Source organism: Lagopus muta, chromosome 1 (assembly GCF_023343835.1).
Source record: "Lagopus muta isolate bLagMut1 chromosome 1, bLagMut1 primary, whole genome shotgun sequence".
Taxonomy (NCBI): Eukaryota; Metazoa; Chordata; class Aves; order Galliformes; family Phasianidae; genus Lagopus; species Lagopus muta.
Window position 1 is genome coordinate 182,007,994 of NC_064433.1, and position 16,502 is coordinate 182,024,495.

At 34.4% G+C, this 16,502-nt stretch overlaps 1 protein-coding gene, 1 long non-coding RNA gene and 1 other non-coding gene across 10 annotated transcripts in view; 1 reads left to right on the plus strand and 2 right to left on the minus strand.

Moving 5' to 3' along the window:
* CNTN5 (contactin 5) overlaps positions 1-16,502 on the minus strand; it is a 597,686-nt gene that overhangs the window by 286,416 nt on the left and 294,768 nt on the right. The gene's annotated exons all lie outside the window — the stretch shown is intronic.
* Positions 2,160-5,749, plus strand: LOC125689828 (uncharacterized). Its single transcript, XR_007375420.1, has 3 exons — positions 2,160-2,365; positions 4,266-4,365; positions 5,199-5,749. It is a non-coding gene; the product is annotated as an uncharacterized LOC125689828 (long non-coding RNA).
* LOC125688504 (U6 spliceosomal RNA) lies at positions 6,284-6,391 on the minus strand. The gene has a single exon (XR_007374762.1). It is a non-coding gene; the product is annotated as a U6 spliceosomal RNA (small nuclear RNA).

Sequence of the window (16,502 nt, forward strand, 5' to 3'; positions counted from 1 at the left end):
AGACGTATAAAATATTTTCTGAATCTCTGCCACACTTAAGAATTAATGCTTGAAACCCTGGAGAACATTTTAAGTAGCTGTAATATGCACTCGGGTAATTCATGTAAATCCTACATATGAAGTTTTAGTATGACAAACAAATCTTCTTGCTTTGATCTAATTTTAGACTATTAAAAAAAAGCTAAACCAGCTTTAAAAGCCAAATTATAAATCCTGCAGACATCAAAATAAGTTAAAAGAAACAAAGATACCCAAGAAAAGCCATCACTTCCAACTGTGAAATTTATGTGAGTATTAGATAACCGTTGTATTTCTGTTTGAACAAGCTGTGCTATGTACAATTATAAATTTATGAAAAAATATTAGTTCTATGGATTTGGAAAGGTTTTTGAAGTTGTTTACTGATCCTATGAAGTAGTTGGATAGCCTCACAAACCAGGAAGAAAAATGCAATGCTTTCATGAACAAAGTTGAATTTTGTCAGTAGTTCTTAGTAAATAATAGTCTTAGTAAATGGTTTTTATGTCAGCTCATGTGTTCTACATTGTTGTTTTGTTTCTCAGTTCGCTCCTACATCCCACGTGGGGGTTGTAAAGATTTGAGTGAAGGACTGCGTGGTGCTTTGTTACCTGTTGAACTAAAGCATAACACCATGAACTAACTGTTTAACATTTTCAGAAATCACAGGGAGAAACACAAGAAGATATCACACCTTCTATCTCTTAAGAGAAATCAGAATTCCTTTGGAAATCTGTGCATTCAGTTCTGGGTACAAGTTCACTGTACAGCGGTGCTCAGGTCAGTCATTTTAAGTCCTCTTTGATTTGTATTTTACACTGAACACAGCCTGTTGGCAGCTGAAAATTCTTGTATGTGAATCAAGTAATTAAGACATACATCTTCCATGTTAATTTTGTAAGTTCTGCCAGGGTAGTTAGCTTTGCACTGCATGTCATTGATTTATCTTTCTACAGCATACATGGATGTCAATGACATCATCATAGGTTTTCTAAACCAGGGGTGAGATAGCACAGACTTGTGCTTTTTTTTTTTTTTTTTAAATAACATTTTTGAAAACAAACAGTATTTTTCAAACAGATATTAAAATACTTTGTAATAAAGGTAAGTATTGTATAATTTGCTGTTGAAGGTTTATGCCTTGGTTTAACGTATCTAGCTTTCTCTGTTTATGTATGCACTCACTGTATATATGCACATTGCAAAGAAGAAAAATATACCTCAGCAATTACACTATCTAATCAACCTCTATCTGGTGACTAAAGAAACATAATAGAAACATTTAATTCTTTTGTTTTTAAAAAACAAAAAAAACTTAATTCCATTGAAAATACAGTGGAATAATTTTTCAATTCAGTTCACTATGTTTTATGCATGAGTTATAAGCAATAAATCATGCTTTATGTTTACAACTTAAAAATAATATTCTGGATGAACTAGCAACCTAAAGATTTATTGGTTATGAATTTTTCCTTTGCAAAAAAAGTTTTCTCTTTAAATAAATTGCAATCTTTCTTTTCAACAAGAACTTCTAGAATTGCAGACATTCTAGCCAAATTAATGCTCTTCTGTATTATATATGCATTGTGCAGGCATTTTGTTCTGCATAGTAATACTTTGTAACAGCTTAAGTAACAGCTACATTCAAGTTAAATCATCAGTGTTGAATTCGTATGTCCTCATTAAGTTAAATAGTACATTCCAGATTTAGAATCAACTCTGTTCTCCTGTTTATAGTGCTAGTGTGTAGGTTGATAGGTAACTTTGGTAAGTCAGAGACGTACTCTAGGATCTAGATCTAGGAAAGTTACTAAAACCATTTGAGTGGAGTCACTGATGGGTCTATTGGAAAGAACATGAATACACCAGCGTTTGTGAATGAACTTAAGACCCCAAGATAAGTACATTTCCTGAAAAAGTATCTATTATTGCATTAAAAAAATAATAATAAAAAATAAAAATAAAAAGCAAACAAACAAACAAAAAAAAACAGCTCAATTTTTTTAATGACGCTTCTGACTGCTGTCCTGCTTAATGATAACCCAGCAAACCACACACAACTACTGCCTTTCAGGGAAGCTATTTTGCTGAAAGAGGAAAAATAACTCAGGCAGAAGTAAAGAAGCAAGCAAAGAACAAAGTGCTTACCATCAAATGCTGTGCTGGGGTACAAAGTAGCCTGACACAAGCCTAAGTAATGATATAATACAGCCCTCCAGCATGCAGGTGTATCTATTCTATCATCTAGAGGACATGCAAATCACTAACAAATGCAAAGAAGGAGCTGATGTTAGAAGATAAGTAACCTGCACCTGCAATCTAGAAGGCAAATCAAGGCCTTAGAATGGTAGGCAAAATATATTGTTATAAAATCAGTTTGGCTTTAGAAATTAGGAAACTGATGCATATAATACAGTAGTTCAGTCTGTATCTTTTGATATTTTACCAATATTTTGTTAGATATTTAGTTATGTTGTCTAAAGAAAAGAAAAGAAAAGGAGAGTCCCCATGCAAAGGTTTATAAACAATCTGAAATATTTATAATATAAAGATGTCAGGACAGTTTTACTGTTAAGAGACTGAGCATTTGGCTTCTTTTCCTTTAGATATGCATTTTGGTTTTGAAATTGTTTGAACTAATTACAGCAAACTAAATGCTGATATTGCTTCATGTTTTCATCCTTTCCCTTACGATTAATTATTTTGCAGCCACTTTAGACAATATTTGTTTGCTTTTGTTTGTATGAAAGTGTGTTTACAAATAAAGAGGAAGCAGGGACTGACACTATGAAATTGCTTTCATTTTCATCCTACCACTAAATAAGCTCTCCTCTGAATGTCAAATTAAAAGTAACTCAATTTCAAGCAAGATAGTTTCATGATTTAAAGATAATTTAATGTGAAGAAAGGCTGAAGAATTTGTCTTATATCTAAAAGCAGTAACTGGAAAAAAGCACAGTGCAGATTTTATTATTTATTTATTTATTTATTTTCTGAACATCTACTGGCTGCAAATTCCAGCAGTTGTCTCAGGGCAGTTGTCACAACTTTGGTAAAGCTCTGTCTGTGTTTTGTGATTTGGAATGTAAGTAAATACATATATGTATATATGTAATATATATAATGAAATGAGTTTGATAATGAGTTTGATCAATTAAGATTATTCATACCACTTAAGTTTCAATGCTGTGGCCACAGATGTTTTAATTTCACATGCAACTTTATTTTGAGCAACCCGATTCTCACCAAGCCTTGTTGGTGGAAGAGATAGCTCTAAATAATTTTGCCTTTGGCCAATAAACATTTGCTGCCATTTGTCAACCAGTCTTGAACTGACCTCTGATAAAATTTTATTTAACATTTTAGACATAGGTTTTTAGTACTCCTCTGGAGTAAGCCCTAGAGAGTACTAAGTCTCAGATTTTTTTTTTTCCTATAGCTGAGATTATGTTAGATATTACAGAAAAGCCATAGTGACCTTATCCTCCAGTCTTTTCAGGTGTTAGACTTATGTGCTCACAAGTTTTAAGTTTATTCATGTAAAAAAGATATTTAGCTTTGTACAATAAAGAAAATAATGTATCCCTTTTTAGCAAAAGATAGGCACCTGAACAAATTACATTATTTATATATACATATAAATAATTCTTTATAATATATATTTATAATTATATACAATAGTTACATTTTTCTCTCTGAGAATTTTGGGGCATAAGGCACACATTCCCTTGGAATTTCAGTACTCTGTTCTGTTGCAGGTGGCTTTTCTTTCAAATTAAGTTTCACTCATCCCTACCCTACAATCAATTTTGTTTTTCTTTAAGTGGCTCTTGTGATACGAAGAACCTCTCTATAGCAAGCCAAATACTTTTGTTCACATTCTTTGCTAATTTATTACCATATCAGTAAATACTGGTGACATTTCAGACATTTTTTTCCCACTCAGAAAGCTTTCTCTTGGTGCACAATGCTACGAATACTGAAAAATGATGAAAAAAATGTAGGATTTATTTTAGTAATCCTAAAAACAGCCAATTTATTATACCTAATATACAGAAAGTTACTCTTTCTGCATTAATATACAACGTAGAGCAAACAAGAAGATAGAAACTATCATAACACTCTGTCCAATGACATTTTAACAAGCATAGGCACTCAGCATTCTAAACTATGGCAGAAGAATATTGTTTGCTGGGCACATTTTTGTCATTGGCCTTTTGGAAAGGATGTCTTTTTATCTCTTTCAGACTCTGCCTCTAACTTTGTGTGACCTTTGGCAAGTCCCATTACTTGGGTGTGCAGCATACATAAAAATGAGTAAACTGTTACTTTACTTGTTCTCTTGAGGTTTGTCAAGCTTAATTAGTGAATTTTATAAATCTTTTACAAATGTAAAATGTTATAAGGACAAAGTTTTATTGCCACAATTCCCTTGGGAAATGAGTTTCTTAGAGCTGTGGGAGATAATTAGTCACATTTTGCAGGCTGTACTGCAACTAAAACTGCCATTCAAGTAATCTCTTGTATTATATGAACAATAATTATCTTCAAAAATTTGTCAAGATCAGATGTGGGTTTTGGGTCACTTTTGGGTCTTTTCCTGTCCTTTCACAACTTGGAACTGGTTATGATTTGCTCCATTTCCTTTATTTTCTAATGGTGACAAATTTTCACCTTATTTCCAGATAACTGCTTATATTGAATGGATAGGAAATAAGTAATCCTTAAGCAATTGCCAAATCCTTAAGCAATTGTAATCCATATAAACTATAAACATTCTTTTAAAAATAATTGTAATTTAATTAAATAATTGGCTGTAGGTTTTCTTAGCTGATGTCATTAAGCCTACCATGAGCTCACAGCTGTCCATTTGAATATGTATTTTTCTTCGAATAGCCAATGTCAACATTGTTCTTTATTTTGAAAAAACATATCAGACATCAGCCTCATTTAGTGGAATTTCAGAGGCTGAACTCCCTGTGTGGCATCAATAAAGATATTGGCACACTTCTGAAAATGTATCTCATTGGCCGCTTTTTTTTTTTTAAGTGGATGCATGAAGATTCACAAACAATCCTCATGTTTTTATTTTCCTGATTTCTCTATCTCTTTTATTAAATTTTGTGACCTTTACCTCTTAATGGATATCTAAATTGACTTACTGTTTCTTTTTTTTACAGACAAATCCATCTAGTTACAGAAAGCCATCAACTTATAGACAAAATTAGATTTACTTTCTCTTCATTATTTTTCTTTTTTTTTTCTTTTTTATTTTTCCCAAAATTTGATGTCATTTCACACAATCACAGAGTTGCCGGGGTTAGAAGAGACCTCTAGAGATCATCAAGTTCAACCCTCTGCTAAAGAAGGTTTCCTACAATAAGTTGCACAGGAAGGTTCCAGTTGGGTCTTGAATATCTCTGGAAGAGACTCCACAGTCTTTCTGGGCAGCCTGTTCCAGTACTCCATAACTCTGACAGCAAGGAAGTTCTCCTTCGTGTTTGTATGGAACTTCCTGTGTATGAGTTTCTGCCTGTTGCCCCATGTTCTATAGCCGCAGATTCGCATTCTACTGTTTCTCTCTGAATCTCTGTCATTACAATCTATAGTCAGGGGAATTACGGTAATTGCTTACAAAAAAAAAAAAAACCTCCTATGAAATGAGTACTATTTGTGTTAATGTTCCAGTCATGTGACTTCATCAAATTTCTGTTATGTCAACTAATTCATAACTGTGATCACAATCATAATGTAAGATGATTCTGTTTACATTTCTTACATTAATAAACATTCATATATGATGTTCATTAATTTGATTTACTACTTACTTTCTTCTTCTTCATTACAATGAATAATCCTCTCACCCTTTGTTCACAGCCCCTCTGCCAGGTGATTAAAAAGATAATAATTGTGCTGTGACCTAATTTAAAGTTTACAGTTAGCAAGTCAATATGAAAAGGCTGTCTGTACTTAATTCTTCTATTCTGAGGCACTTGTCACTCAGCAAACTGACGGAATTTCATCCTATAGAATCCTTAGAGTTCCAAGGGACCTCTTAATGCTATCTAGTCCAACTCTCCTGTAATGAATAGGGTCATCAACAGCTAGATCGGGTTGCCCAGGTCCTGATCCAGCCTCCCCTTGAAAGTCTCCAGGGTGGGGGCATCAACCACATCACTGTGCAACCTGATTCAATGCATCACCACCCTTACTGTAAAATATTTTTTCCTTACACCTAACATAAATCTACCCTCTTTGAGCTTAAAAAAAATTTGGACACTTCACGAATTTGTGTGTTAACCTTGCATAGAGGCCATGCTAATTTTCTCTGTATCATTCCAATTTTAGTGTACGCACTACACTAAACTAGTGTATGCAGAAGTCAGAACAATGGTATTGGAAGATTCTATTTGGAAATAATACCAACACAGATAGGCATAGGAAAACTTATATTAATGTCATCTATGCTTAGAGGATCCATTTCTAGCAGTATCAGTGTTGTTCTGTAAATGAGAAGCACAGAAGAGTAGCCTACTCAAAAGGTAACCTGTAATATACTTTCAGTAACAACCTGTATTTTGGTCTCCATATACGTGCTGTTTCTTACAAACTAGCCTATTGCTCATCAAAAATTTGAGCATCCTGCCTGGCTGTGAGATACAGACAATACTTTGGGTTATACTACTTTGGGGAATTCTGTTGTGGACTTACAAAGAAGTATCATGATAAAATAAGCCCCAGTAGCAAGACGTTTCTCTCATTCTCTTTCAGTAGTCCGAATCATGCTGAAGAGGAACATCTTGAATTTTTTATCAAATCTTCAGTATTAAGAAAGTTCATAAAGAGAAGGATGAGTGCAATACCACCTAAATGATGCTAGTGTGCTAACCCCTAAGAAAGCCAAACTAAAGCCAGAGTCACAAAGCATTTCTGTAGTCCTAACAGAGAATTTTCTTTGCTTTTTAGGGAAGAGAGTTCACTTTCCTACTGACATTTATAGACCATTTCAAACAGGACCTCCAGATCCTTCAAGGGTCTATAAGAGTCATTCCTCTCCGTACTCCATTTAAATATCTACCTGCAATCACATACAGAACATTCATAGAATCATAGAATGGCCTGGGTTGAAAAGGAACACAATGGTCATCCAGTTTCAACCCCCTGCTATGTGCAGGGTTACCAACCACCAGACCAGGCTGCCCAGAGCCACATCCAGCCTGGCCTCGGATACCTCCAGGGATGGGGCATCCACAGCCTCCTTGGGCAACCTGTTCCAGTGTGTTACCACCCTCTGTGTGAAGAACTTTCTCTTAATATCTAACCTAAACCTCCCCTGTCTCAGTTTAAGTCCATTCCCCCTTATCCTATCACTATCCAACCTTGTAAACACTCGTTCTCCCTCCTGTTTATATGCTCCCTTTAAGTACTGGAAGGCCACAGTGAGGTCTCCCCAGAGCATTCTCCAACCTAAACAATCCCAGTTGCCTCAACCTTTTCACATAGGAGAGGTTCCTTAGCCCTGTGATCATCTTAATGGCCCTCCTCTGGACCCACTCTAAGAGCTCCACACCTTCAGAAGATGTTCTCTCAAGTGAAACAGCATAGAGAGACAAGAGACAAAATCTACACTCATGGTTCTATGTATAATCACAATCCTGGTACCATGTTAGATTGGATGAGGAAATTAGCTTTGTATTATAGAGAACCTCTGATACACATATTCCAGCCTATTTTCCCTCAAAAAGAAATGCATTTCAAATTTTTATCATAATTCGTGCTATGGTAGAAAACAGTATTTTAATCAGTCAGTGGAACACAAAATATAATCTGTTGTGCTTCATTTCAGCAGTCTTATTAGTCTTACATTACCAGAAAGAAACCCCATGGTAAGTCATATCTATAGATCAAATAAATTATCTTTATTTCCTTCCATTAGCAGGTTTCCCTGAATATTAACAGAAAATCTTTCACCTGATGCTAGCAAAAAGCTTGTAAAACATTGATGACACTTTTTTTTTTTTCATGTATAACAAAATTAAGAAACTATTTACTCTAATTTCTATGAAAGATTTATAATTTTTGGAGCAAAATAGTCTCTATTGAATCTAGCTGTTTTAGTTATGAAACTCTGGAAGGTAGGTCTCAAGCCACTGCACAGAACAAGGAGGCTGTTAATGAAAAAAATATTGTGGATCTATGCAAAGAAGTGTGTTTCTAACATTTTGCTTCCCTTTTCTACTAAATATTCATTTGTGCATCTCATCCAAGTGAGAGAAAATGAGAGGGAAGAAATCTGAAATGTGCACATCCATCTTCTCTATGTGTTTTCCTTGTTCTCTACGCACAAAAAGTATTAAATTCCATCTGAAAAAGGATCCACAGAGAAACAACTTAAGTTATAATATTGTGCTCACTTGTGTTTGTAAATGTTTCAGTCAAAAATTGGCAGCATAGTTGTTTGCACATTTTGTTCTGAGATATGATATGTTACTGGCATCCTGAAGAGTGGCATTTTGATAAGCATGCCCAGGCTGAACTAAACAGTTCTTTACGAGGATAACCCAAATGGGAAGCAGCATAGTATAACTTCTTTCCCCATTTGCTTGAAGATTGTCATCAATTCTTGACTATTCCAGTTTATATTTTAGCACTGGAAGATAAAAGTTATTTCTGTCTTTCCAAGTTTTATTTTTTAATTTTGTTTCTGGTTGGTTTTTATTTTTTTTTCTTTGGTTCTTTCCCAAAACAGATGTTTTTCAGCACAACATTTATATAGAATTTTATTCCAAAGCAATCAGACAGTAAGTATAAAATATGACCAAGTTCTGCTGCATTTTTTTCTCTTTTTGTTTCTCTTAACTTGTGGTTAAATGTCAGCAGCAGGTGATATTTGAATCACTTTCGGACACTGACTAATGTTTTGCTAATGTTTAGGCACGGCCTTTGAACATATTGCTGAATAATGTTTCCTGTCTAAACTAGTAAATATTATCAGTATTCACTTTCATTATTGCTATAGTCAATGTTGAGAATTAAAGCAGATACTTTATAGGCTTCCGATTACATGTAATCATTGGATCTGTTCTTGAGGAAAACTTCAGTCCAAGTACTGCTGCAAAAACCATGGCAAGCCTGCTATACAGCACCTCTAGCAGGATTGCCTTCACTGTTTTAACTGATATGAAACATTTATTCCCAAAAATTCTTAATACAATCAAAACTCTGTACCTGGAACAGCTCTGCATTAGCTCCATACAGATTTTGACTTAAGTTGGTTAGGCTTTCACTGCTGCCCTTGACTGAAAACATCAAACTGAAACGTTGCAGGGCAATATGTTGAAAACTATGTTGAAAAACATATTCTTGGGAAGGTCATATATATGTATAGATATATTTCTGTAAGATGAAACACAGACAGACACAGCCATTGATTTGTGAAGGTTATGTAGAGAGGGCAGATCTTGTTGCAGTTTTCTGATTCTTTCTATTTTGAAAAAAATTATGTAATCTTTAGGGAAGAATCACAACTGCTAGTCAATAAGATAAATATCTTCCAGTTTATATCCCACAGTATCTCCTAATAAAGGTTTTATATTCTGGCTAAAACAGATTACAATGGAATGTGAGATGGAGATACTCCATCTATTCTGGATATTCTGGAGATACTCCAGAATAAATACTACTGAATAAATTATTTGCCAAATTTTGTAAATCTTGAAATCAAACATATTAAATTTGTCTCCTATGGATAATGTTGGTGCATTATCAGTTTCAATTACTATTTTTCATTTCTCTGTCTTGTGTGTTTTAATTTTTTCTCTGATCTTTGTTTTTCTTCACAAAACCTTATAATGTTTTATGAATTTAAATTGTGATTAAACCTGCCAGTAACCCCGGCTGCTAAGAGAGAAGACTTAAACTCTTTGGAAGAGAGATTTTGTGTTGTCAAGCACAGAAGAATAATAAAATATAGTTGTAGTCACTTATTTAAATTTAAGTAACAGTAAAAAATTTCCAGAAATTTCTATACAAACTGCAATAAAACTAACTTTTAAGTTGAATTCTTCATGAAAAGTGGAGAGACACTTTGGTAAATCAAAAGAGCAATCAAGCTTGACATATTGACAGACAACAAAACCCTTTAACATAAAAAATAAGAGATTCCAGACAGTGGAATAGACCCTTATTGTCAATGTAAAAGGTTTGCTGGTGCATCTGGGTACAAGCACGTGTCTGTGGAAGGGGATGGAACCATTAACAGTCCTCTGCAGAACAGTGATGAATTAGTTCTTCCTTGTGAAATGAGTCCATGGGCAATAAATACACTCCTCCCTTTTGCTTATTAGGAAAGATTCAATTCAGTTTTCTTCTGTGAAGGCACAAGAAGGCCTATCTATCAACTCTGAAAGGGCTGACTTAAACTGTGAGTCAAATACATGCAGGATGAAGCTCTCTAAGCTGCTAAAGCTGCTCCAGCTTCCATGGAAATTCAATTATCATAAGAAAGATTAAAAAAAACAAAAAACAAAATAATAATAATTATTATTATTAAAAAACAAAACAAAACAAAAAAACCCAAAACAACACTCTCTCATTATATCTTGTCCCTGTTGATCACTCTGGGGAACAAGGAAACCAGGGAAAAGTTCAATTCTAGTCCACCAGGTAACAGCTTTAATTACCATAATTTCAATGTTCTTACTTTATGTCTGGCTGTTATTATGTTTATCTGGTAAGCAAGTCCTGAAATCTTCCTGCTCAGGCTTCACAGGCAAGTGAACATCTCTTTGAGAAATCCTGATATGGCGTTGATGTCAATGAATTACCATTGCTCTATTTCACATTACACACTGTTGAGTAGCACGTCTACTGGTAGAAACTTAAGCACATGGGGAGCATCCAGTACAAACTGTATGCATAAGGACTATATAAATATTCAGAAATATTAGCAAAGACTGACTTGGGATTTCAAAGATTATTTTCTGAAGCTGAGTACCTACAAACTATTATGAAATAAACCCTGATGTCCTTCACATTTCTTTCTCTGTTTTCAAAAACAGCTCCAAGTTTTAATTGCATAAAAATATTTGCTGCTAACACTGGAATAAACAAAGCAAGCAAGTGCTTTTAGCTACAAAAAATCCCAGTTCCAGGTAATGCACTGCTCAGATCAAAAATCAATATTGTAAAATGTACTTGGTAAAAATAAATTAAATATGATAGCCACTTGGACTTTCTCTGCAATTTTTTCTTCTATTGTTTTTAACTCTTTCCTACATCAGATGACTTCTACATAACAGAAATATCTACTATTATTAATTCTTCATTTATGATATTTTACATAATTTTCATCTTGGATTTCAAGGAAAATATCAACATAAAGTTTTCAGAGTAGCTATAGATTGTTATGGTAAAGGATGCTTTCTACTCAAAGATGGGTTCAAGAATGTATAGTACGCGTAGGACTTGTTTCATATATCAACTAAATAAAATTACATTTGAGTAGTTGTAAGAGATTATTCTGTTGCATCATTGTCCCAAAGCTTGCTGGGGACACAGATGAACAAGCCCAAGCAAGTCCTGGCTGTGAAATCCTTTGTCTGAGGGACACAGATGGACAAGGCCAGGGGCAACCAGAGAGAGACAAATCGCAGATTGATGGCCAGGAAGCAGCCTTTTGTGTGGGCTTATCTCGAGGAAGATGGCCATCTCAGGAGGTGCTCAGAGCGCTCAGGAATGCCACAATGGCAGAAGAAGAAAGATAAAAAGGGGACCTACAACCATGAGGTGAGGTTTTCTGCCAGCAGATTCCTCATGAAGAAAAGAGGTTTCTGACATGAGAAGCCTCACTACCTACCTCTATCCCTCCTGGACTTGCTCTGCACTCTATCAACATGCTGAAGAACAAAGGTGTCTGCCATCAGATTCCTCACTATGGAATTCCTGCATGCTGACAGACTCTCCTGGGCTGCTGAGTCCTGCTGCTTCCTCCCAGATTGGCTCTGTGACTTCTTCCTGCTACCTGCTTGCTGCCCAAGCCCGGCCATGCTGCTGCTGATCTCCCCCTGCTGCTTTTGCTTCAGACCTTCAAAATGGCATGAAATGGGACAGCTGCTGGATCCTGGTGGTGACTATCCCCGCTTCATGCAATTTTTGCTTATTTCCTATCTTTTCTATCACCCTTCTTCCCTATCACCGTAATTTGTAATAGTCCTGCCCTTCCCTTCCCTGACTCCCTGATTAGGATTTATAATAAACTGGTCGGACCAACATTTGAACTGTTGTTTCTTAATCTCATGCCGGGTATGCAGATATTAAAAAGAACCTCCTCTCTCCTATAAACTGGAATGAGACAGTAGTCAAGTGTAACTTTACATTCCTCACTGACACACAAATGTGAAATTTAAATTATTGCTGGATCTACACTTATTTGTTCTTTTTTTTTTTTTTTTTTTTTTCTCCCATGAAGTACTTCAGATGTTTTTGTTCTGCAATTTACTAAATGATGGCTATATTCCAAACAGAATTAGGAAAGTGATGAAACCAATATATAATAATATGATTTTCTAAAAGTGACTGATTCAAACAGGCTGCTGACTCAGACTATCAGAAAAGAATAAATGTTCAATAATATTCAGAATACTAATGTGAATTTTACCTTCTGTCCCCTTAACTTTAATTAAAATTAAAACAAATACTTTCATCCTCTTTATCATTACAACTTAAACAGTTTCTGACTGACAACTTGGATGACTTATTTTCCTTTGTAATTTTTACACATATGCCAGCCTAGTCACAAATCTAGACAGTAATTTTTCTTCAGAATTTTTCTGTCTAAACAGTGTTGATAAATAGAAGGAACTACTTCCAAAAACAACCTTTTCCTTCATTCACTCCTTGTATCTTAGAGAATACAGGCTGTTGTGAAAAGCAAAGAGTTTATATATATATCCTCAATGATTATACAATTCATGGCAGATGAGGATAAAAAATGAATGTATTAGCTCTAAACTTAAAAACCTATGATAGACAGACACTACCAGTTGACTACACTGCATTAAGTGCTCTCCATTACTTCAATATGCATTTAGAAGTATGCAAAGATTCTACTTTATAATGTATTTCATTTCCAAAATCTGTTCCTCAGCAGGATCACATCATGTACCTATTATTGATTCTAGCATGAAATTTAGATGAAATTCAGCTAATATGTAACATGCTAGGAGGCATTCAGATACAGATAAGAGGGAGGTTCCCCATCAGGTTCCTTTGATTTTCAGGACTTTTGTAGATCAATCTCAAGGTAGACTGCTATTTCCAGGATTTTTTAAATAAGTGCTAATAAATAGCATGATGCATTACAAAAATATGTCATCTAATACCAAATTTTCATTGTGCTGGTCTCTTCTTTAAGAGAGAATAGACCATAAGTTATATCTTTGTATTTCTTGTTTTCTCTTTCTTTTCTATCTGCTCTCTCATACCACTCTTATAGTAAAACCAGTTACTGACTCATAATTGCCTGTTCTTTAATGCAACTTTATAACAAAAATTAAAACCTTAATACTTTTGGAAACATAGTAAAATCTGGACTTAAGCCACGAGTTCATGTCCATGCTAGGGGGGTTGTAACTAGCTGATCTTTAAGATCCCCTGCAGCCTAAGCCATTCTATGATATGATATGATAAATTGGCCACTAGAAAATGAAATTTGTATTTACCAACTAGGTAGCTTTGGAACAAAGCAGTGGTCACAATGTGAATTAAAAATGCTGAGGCATGCTGAGTCCAGAAAAGCTCATATATATCACAAGTAAAGAATGATATAGCAAGATCTTCATAGGTCTATCTCTCCTTCTATTTTGCTGTGGGATGATTAATGGATTATGTGTATTTGTGTTTGTATTCTCCATGTCTGATAGTTCCCAACATAGACAAACACCTCCCTTTTTCAGTATCTCCATGATATTCATTTATCCTCTAAAAATAGAAAAAGCAGAATGAGAAAAATTATTTTTGATTTAAGTTCTTCATTCTTTCTTAAGGATACTTCTCCTTTTTCATGTTGTAAAACAAATACTCTTTCATTAAAATAAAGCAACATGAACAAGACTCCGTCATTAGACTTATTTTCATCAGTTGCTTTTGTGCTTCTAAAGCTCCAGTATAAGTGATTGTAGCTAAGTGAAATATTCAGCTCCTAAGTAACAGCTTGAGAAAAACAGCAAAGCTGGAAATCATAGAAGTTATGCATGTATTCCCCCTGTTAACAGTGAAATAATTATCCTTATTATGGACATTTTCATTTATAAAGCTTTTCTCTCTCCTCGTCTGTTTTCAACTGCACTGAATGAGTATGAAACACAACAGTGGTCAGAATTTTAAAAGCTGTCAGTCTGCAAAATCACCAGCTTCCATGTATGGGCTGCCACTCTGTCAAGGCCATTCCTAAATGCCAGTTTTAACAAGGAAGACATGCACATTATGCTATATTAGTTACTACTGATTTGCTAATTATTTTGGCTAGCACTATTGATTCTTCCAACAAAATGAGCAAATTGGACTGGACAAAGCAGTGGAAAAAATCCCTCTAATTATAAACAACCTCTAAACAACATCTCCATTGGGAATAATCATTGCTAACAATTCAAAATCCCAAGTGAGAAAAACAATTTCTTTCTGTTCCTTACAGTTAGTGTCTGATTCTCTACTTGCTTACTCAAACTTTATGCTCTCTCAAAGTCTGGGGTATTTCTTTATTATTTCTTTTGTATTTTTTTTGGCATTTTTGGTATTTTTTGGTATTTAGTATCTTTGGTATGTTTCTCTGAGATAAAATTTGGCAATTCCAAAGTGCCTTATATGCACAAATCCTTCCCAGAAACTGTCAGTACTGAGAGCAACCAGGGTCCCAAAATTGCAGAAGCAATCTAGAAAATGCTTATCTGTGTTATCCACATGACTGTGATAGCCAGTCTCTCTCCTCAGCAGTTTCTTTTAGTAATGTAGCACACCTGTTGCAACATCCTGTTCTTCTTTGTTCCTCTCTCCCACCTTACAGCTCACAGTTCAGGCATGGTAGCCGCATTTAATGCTTCCCATTTATCTTTGATCGCTTGTCTTTCCCTCCCTCCCCCCTTTTTCTATATATTTTCATCATCTGCCAGTGTTTTCCAAAATGATAACTTTCAAATAATGCCTTGACATTTAGAAATGAATGCAATAGAAATGTGGATTGCACAGCTGGAAAGGAAGGGAAAACAAATTCAGAAAGAAAACAATTATAATAAACAATTATATCAGTTGTACTAATGTGAAGAAAAAAAAACAACCACCAAAAACTCTGAGGACAACAGTGAGAACCACATAGTTCTAAGGTCTCTGTATTGTGTGACTCCTCCTGGCATTTTTAAGACACAGTAATGAAAGCATAGATCAGAATTAAAATACTGAATATATAAACATATAAGAAAATCATGCCTCTGGAGTGATTATGAAAGTCACAGAGAGATATTTTTGCTGGCTTGTATGCTTTCATAGAAAAGATGAAATTAAAGACAGTTTTTACTTCTTAAAGAAACAAAGACAAATGTACAAACTTTCAAGTATTTTATTGTAGGTATAAATCTATTTTACCATTAGATTAAATTTATTTCCTGAAACAAACAGCGCAAAATGACCTGTATTTTTATTTTCTGCCTAAATTCTTCCAAAGGAGTTTGAGGTAGTATTACTCAATACTATACTGTTGCTGTTGATCATGCTGGTCTTTATACTTGGGCTACAGGACTTTAAACTGCCATATGGCAGGAGGCTATTGTCAATTTATGTGTACACAAATTGGTGCCTGAAGAACAAGAGAAATCTGAATAGCCAGAATTCATACTATTTTAAGAGTTTCTGTAAGTAAACTGATTTTCAAATGGTTAAACCAGCAGTAGTAAACTACCTTGTTAATTGAGTTAAAACTAGGCTAATAAGTAGAATTTTATGCTTTCCGTAAGACAATTTCATAAAAGTTGAGGAGTATTAGAAATACTTTCTAATACAATTAGGATACTTTCCATGTGAAAAAAATGATACATGTCAGCAGTGAATTAAATTAATTCTCATTACTTTTCTTACATACATGCTAGTTTTTAAGCATATTTAGCACCCTCCGTCATGAAATGCAAATTTATAGTTATATCTAGACAATATCAAGGCAAATCCAGAATCTGCAAAGTAAGGTATGAAATTAATCCTTTTGTATAACAGACAGAGCTACTTGTATACAGATAATTTATGAGAAATATTTTACAGAATACTCTTCATCCAAGAAAGAGTCAATTCATGTATATATACATAGATGCATATTTATATATAACAAAAACAGCTAGATTGAAACACAGGCATACTGGAAAAATATGACTGAAAAAGTTACAGTCTAACAACCCTATTTATTTCTTGGAGGAAGCTGTCTAGAAAAATACTATGGAATTATA